This window comes from Dama dama, chromosome 29 (assembly GCF_033118175.1).
Source record: "Dama dama isolate Ldn47 chromosome 29, ASM3311817v1, whole genome shotgun sequence".
In the NCBI taxonomy this organism is placed as follows: Eukaryota; Metazoa; Chordata; class Mammalia; order Artiodactyla; family Cervidae; genus Dama; species Dama dama.
This window is the reverse complement of record NC_083709.1, coordinates 30892798-30899672: the sequence shown is the minus strand read 5'-3', so window position 1 is coordinate 30899672 and position 6875 is coordinate 30892798.

The following is a 6875-nucleotide window of genomic DNA, read 5'->3' as shown; positions in this document are numbered from 1 at the left end:
GTTCATTTTAGTTCACTGATTCCTAGAATGTCTACATTCACTCTTGCCATCTCCTGTTTGACCACTTCTAATTTGCCTTGATTCATGGACCTAACACTCTAGCTTCCTATGCAATATTGCTCTTCACAGCATCAGACCTTGCTTCTATCACCAATCACATTCACAGCTGGGTATTCTTTTTCCTCTGGCTCCATCCCTTCTTTCTTTCTGGAGTTATTTCTCCACTGATCTCCAGTAGCATATTGGGCACCTACCGAGCTGGGGAGTTCCTCTTTCAGTATCCTATCATTTTGCCTTTTCAAATTGTTCATGGGGTTCTCAAGGCAAGAATACTGAAATGGTTTGCCATTCCCTTCTCCAGTGGACCACATTCTGTCAGATCTCTCCACGATGACCCTGTCCGTTTTGGGTGGCCCCACACGGCATGGCTTATTTTCATTGAGTTAGACAAGGCTGTGGTCGGTGTGATCAGATTGGCTAGTTGTCTGTGATTATGGTTTCAGTGTGTCTGCCCTCTGATACCCTCTCACCACACCTACCATCTTACTTGGGTTTCCTTTCCCTTGGACGCGTGGTATCTCTTTACGGCTGCTCCAGCAAAGCACGTGACATTGTACAGGAGACAGGGATCAAGACCATCCCCATGGAAAAGAAATGCAAAATGGTTGTGTGAGGAGGGCTTACAAATAGTTGTGACAAGAAGAGAAGGGAAAAGCTAAGGAGAAAAGGAAAGATATACCCATTTGAATGCAGAGTTCCAAAGAATAGCAAGGAGAGATAAGAAAGCCTTCCTTAGGGATCAATGCAAAGAAATGGAGGAAAACAACAGAATGGGAATGACTAGAGATCTCTTCAAGAAAATTAGGGATACCAAGGGAACATTTCATGCAAAGATGGGTTCGATAAAAGAAAGAAATGGTATGGACCTAACAGAAGCAGAAGATATTAAGAAGAGGTGGCAAGAATACACAGAAGAAATGTACAAAAAAGATCTTCATGACTGAGATAATCACGATGGTGTGATCACTCACCTAGAGCCAGACATCCTGGAATGTGAAGTCAAGTGGGCCTTAAGAAAAATGACTACAAACAAAGCTAGTGGAGGTGATGGAATTCCAGTTGAGCTATTTCAAATCCTAAGAGATGATCCTGTGAAAGTGCTTCACAGAATATGCCAGCAAATTGGAACACTCAGCAGTGGTCACAGGACTGGAAAAGGTCAGTTTTCATTCCAATCCCAAAGAAAGGCAATGCCAAAGAATGCTCAAACTACCACACAATTGCACTGATCTCACATGCCAGGAAAGTAATGCTCAAAATTCTCCAAGCCAGGCTGTAACAATACGTGAACCATGAACTTCCAGATGTTCAAGCTGGTTTTAGAAAAGGCAGATGAACCAGAGATCAAATTGCCAACATCTGCTGGATCATAGAAAAAGCAAGAGAATTCCAGAAAAACATCTATTTCTGCTTTATTGACTATGCCAAAGCCTTGGACTGTATGGATCACAATAAACTGTGGAAAATTCTGAAGGAGATGGGAATACCAGACCACCTGACCGGCCTCTTGAGAAATCTATATGCAGGTCAGGAAGCAACAGTTAGAACTGGACATGGAGCAACAGACTGGTTCCAAATAGGAAAAGGAGTACGTCAAGGCTGTATCTTGTCACCCTGCTTATTTAACTTATGTGCAGAGTACATCATGAGAAACGCTGGGCTGGAAGCACAAGATAGAATCAAGATTGCCGGGAGAAATATCAATAACTTCAGATATGCAGATGACACTACCCTTATGGCAGAAAGTGAAGAGGAACTAAAAAGCCTCTTGATGAAAGTGAAAGAGGAGAGTGAAATAGTTGGCTTAAAGACATTCAGAAAACTAAGATCATGGCATCTGGTCCCATCACTTCATGGCAAATAGATAAGGAGACAGTGGAAACAGTGTCAGACTTTATTCTTTTGGGCTCCAAAATCACTGCAGATGGTGATTGCAGCCATGAAATTAAAAGAGGCTTACTCCTTGAAAGCAAAGTTATGACCAACCTAGATAGCATATTAAAAAGCAGAGAAATTACTTTGCCAACAAAGGTCCGTCTAGTCAAGGCTATGGTTTGTCCAGTGGTCATGTATGGATATGTGAGTTGAACTATGAAGAAAGTTGAGTGCCGAGAAATTGATGCTTCTGAACTGTGGTGTTGGAGAAGACTCTTGAGAGTCTCTTGGACTGCAAGGAGATCCAACCAGTCCATCCTAAAGGAGATCAGTCCTGGGTGTTCATTGGAAGGACTGATGCTGAAGCTGAAACTCCAGTACTTTGGCCACCTCATGGGAAGAGTCGACTCATTGGAAAAGACCCTGATGCTGGGAGGGATTGGGGACAGGAGGAGAAGGGGACAACAGAGGCTGAGATGGCTGTATGGCATCACCGACTCGATGAACATGAGTTTGAGTAAACTCTGGGAGTGTGATGGACAGGGAGGTCTGGCGTGCTGCGATTCATGGAGTCGCAAAGAGTTGGACATGACTGAGCGACTGAACTGACTGACTGATAGTCTGTAACTATAACTTTTAAATATTTGACATGCATAAGATTTTATCTTAAATGGTTAGACATACTCAGTTCCTTCCGCCACTACATATGTGGGCATTGTTTTCCCAGTTCCTCTACTCTTCTGTTGGTGCTTTTTGGTCAGAGTTCCCCTGAGAGTGTTGTGCCCAGAACTGCACACACTGACCTGGACATGGCCTAACAGAAATCAACGTCAGGCTAAAGAGATTATTTTATATAAACTGCTACAAAGCAAGGTCTCTATTCTCCATTCCTCAAAACATACAAGCATCTTTAGTACATGCTTATGGTATAAAGTCCAAACAGTACAGAAAGGTGTGAGGGTCTCTTGATTCACACCTCAGAGGTGGTCACTCAGCTTCTTTCCAGAAACTCTGTGGCCATAAAACATAAATATGCTCTTCACAAACACAAGCTGCTTTACTTTACGTAATTTTCTGATTTCCACTTTTGTTACAGACATTGTTCTATACTGGTGTATAAAGACACTGATTTGAATTAATGCACCTTATTTAAACTTCCCCACACCCACTGAGAATTTTAGCCATTAAGTTTTGACCTGTCATGAACAAATCCAGGATGCAGTGAGGCTAATCTACAAAGTACTTTCAGTTCTCAAACGTAACCCTACCAGCCTTCAGCCTCCAGCCTTTTCCACTCTTTGGTTAACACTCTGCCTATGAACTATTCTAGTTAGTTACTTGTCAAAATCATGAAAAACAATGCAAAATAAAAATAAGCAGCTCACAATGCCAATAAAATATGTAGATGCAGATGTACTAATTAGTAATTCAGCACTCTTCTAAGGGGCCGAGTTGCTAAGCTAGAACTTTTCTAATATGCCCATCATTCTCTGGGGAAACTCTGACATACTCAAAGCTCATCACAGTGTTCACTTATTGTTGTAGCTAAGAAAAGGAGTGAAGAATCATGGAATTGAGAAGTATTCCAGGAAGAAATGGTCAGCAAAGTCCTCAAGGAGGAGCTATGAGGAAAATTATATTGTTGGCTTTGCTTAAGGAGTGAATGATGGGCAACAAAACAAGTTAACTGTATAGTCCATTTGAGAAGTTAAAAATGAGGTTGCAAGAAAACACTACTGAATCAAGAAAAGAACTTCTATAATTTGGAAAGCAAAAGTAGGAAGTCAAGAAATACCTGGAGTAACAGGCAAATTTGGCCTTGGAGTACAGAATGAAGTAGGGCAAAGGCTAAGAGAGTTTTGCCAAGGGAACGCCCTGGTCATAGCAAACACCCTCTTCCAACAACACAAGAGAAGACTCTACACATGTACATCACTAGGTGGTCAATACCAAAATCAGATTGATTATATTCTTTGCAGCCAAAGATGGAGACGCTCTATACAGTCAGCAAAAGACTGTATAGGAGCCAACTGTGGCTCAAATCATGAACTCCTTATTGCCAAATTCAGACTTAAATTGAAGAAAGTAGAGAAAACCACTAGACCATTCAGGTATGACCTAAATCATATACCTTACGATTATACAGTGCAAGTGACAAATAGATTCAAGAGATTAGATCTGAAAGAGTGCCTGAAGAACTATGGACAGAGGTTTGTGACATTGTACAGGAGTCAGGATAAAGACCATCCCCAAGGAAAAGAAATGCAAAAAGGCAAAATGGTTGTCTGAGGCGGCCTTACAAATAGCTGTGAAAAGAAGAGAAGGGAAAAGCAAAGGAGAAAAGGAAAGATATACCCATTTGAATGCAGAGTTCCAAAGAATAGCAAGGAGATAAGCAAGGCTTCCTCAGCGATCAATGCAAAGAAATAGAGGAAAAGAATAGAATGGGAAAGACTAGAGATCTCTTCAAGAAAACTAGAGATACTAAGGGAACATTTCATGCAAAGACGGGCACAATAAAGGACAGAAATGGTAGGGACCTAACAGAAGCAGAAGATATTAAGAAGAGGTGGCAAGAATACACAAAAGAGCTATACAAAAAAGATCTTAATGACCCAAATAATCACAATGGTGTGATCACTCACCTAGAGCCAGACATCCTGGAATGTGAAGTCAAGTGGGCCTTAAGAAGCATCACTACAAACAAAGCTAGTGGAGGTGATGGAATTCGAGCTGAGCTATTTCAAATCCTAAAAGATAATGCCATGAAAGTGCTGCACTCAATATGCCAGCAAATTTGGAAAACTCAGCAGTGGCCACAGGACTGGAAAAGGTCAGTTTTCATTCCAATCTCAAAGAAAGGCAATGCCAAAAAATGCTCAAACTACCATACAATTGTACTCATCTCACACACTAGCAAAGTAATGCTGAAAATTCTCCAAGCCAGCCTCAACAGTACATGAACCATGAACTTCCAGATGTTCAAGCTGGATTTAGAAAAGTCTGAGGAACCAGAGATCAAACTGCCAACATCCATTGGATCATCGAAAAAGCTAGAGAGTTCCAGAAATACTTCTACTTCTGCTTTATTGACGATGCCAAAGCCTTTGACTGTGTGGATCACAATAAACTATGGAAAATTCTGAAAGAGATGAGAATACCAGACCACTTGACCTGCCTCCTGAGAAATTTTATGCATGTCAAGAAGCAAGTTAGAACTGGACATGGAACAACAGACTGGTTCCAAATTCGGAAAGGAGTATGTCAAGGCTGTATATCATCACCCTGCTTATTTAACTTATATGCACAGTACATCATGATAAATGCTGGACTGGATGAAGCACAAGTTGGAGTTAATGTTGCTGGGAGAAATATCAACAACCTCGCATATGCAGATGACACCACCCTAATGGCAGAAAGCAAAGAACTAAAGAGCCTGTTGATGAAAGTGAAAGAGGAGAGTGAAAAATAAGTGTAAATTAAGTGAGGCCTGGTTTGAAACTTGGGTCTGGTAACTGCGTTTTCTTGGATAATCCTATGACACTTTTTTTTTTTTTTCATGTTTTAACTATGATGTTAAAACCTACTTTCTTTCAATCTTTTGACTGGATTTTAAAAACAGTATTTCATAAAAAAAAATCATTCAGTACTTTCTGAATGACTCCATCTGTCTTCATGTACACATAATCAATTGTTCATCAAAATGTCATTTATCTCCTCAACTTCCCCATTTACCTTTGACAACCTTCTTCCTAGGAATTAGTCAGATCTGATTCATTGTCTATTCTATCACTGCAGGTATCTGTCCATCTCTCTGAAAATATTAAGTAATCAATCACTCATCAAAAGGTGGTTATATACCAACCTTGTTCATTTCGCTTATCACTGATGAGCAAGATCCTAAATATTTAATTAAGAGCAAAGCTTATTTCTCCCCTTTACAAAAACATATCCTTCAAAAGACAAACTAAAGGGGAATACAGCAAAAAAAAAAAAAAAGCAGTTTTATCTGCTGCCGAATGTGTTCTATATGATTTAGTACAAGCGTTAAAAAACTGTTTCTCTACCAGATTGAGGTCAAGATGGTTGGACGGCATCACCAACTCAACAGAAATGAATTTGAGCAAACTCTGAGAGATGGTGCAGGACAAGGAAGCCTGGCATGCTACAAGCCATGGGGTCACAAAGAGTCAGACACGACTAAGTGACTCAACAACTGGCAGATTGAAGAAGAAAGATGAGTATGTGTAGTTATTGTAGATAAATCATAATTTCTCAGCCTCTCACATGCTTTATGAACACAGCCCTAATAAATAATCCCAAATGGAAAGTGGGATCTGCCTGTGGGTGGCTGTGAGCCTGGAGTCCCACTCCCTGTTAACTGTTCAATTCATGATAAGGAAAAGTCCACATTTTCCAAGAGAAGGAATGAATATACAGATCTTATGTTGGTGCCTAAATTAACGTTAACAGAGTCCTTTTACCCATTCTCTCCTATTTTTCCCAACTAATGCCCCCTTGTTATCTTAGGGAGGTAGGGAATAATCAGAGTATAGTATAGCTGAAAAATACTTCAGATGGAAAATTAGGAATTTTGGGTTTCGAATTTTTAGTTGGCAAAAAAAATCATGTAACATTTATTCTGTTGCTTTGGTGATTATTTGTATCTTTTGGGGGTTGTTCATCTTGTCATGTAGTACGTCTTCCCAAGGACACTGTTGTTGTTGTTCAGTTGCTCAGTCATATCTGACTCTTCGTGACCCCATGGACTGCAGCACATCAGGCTTTCCTGTCCTTCACCAACCCCGGGAGTTTGCTCAAATTCATGTCCATTAAGTCAGTGATGCCATCCAACCATCACATCCTCTGTTGCCCCCGTCTCCTCCTGTCCTCAATCTGTACCAGCATCAGAATCTTTTCCAATGAGCTGGCTCTTTGCA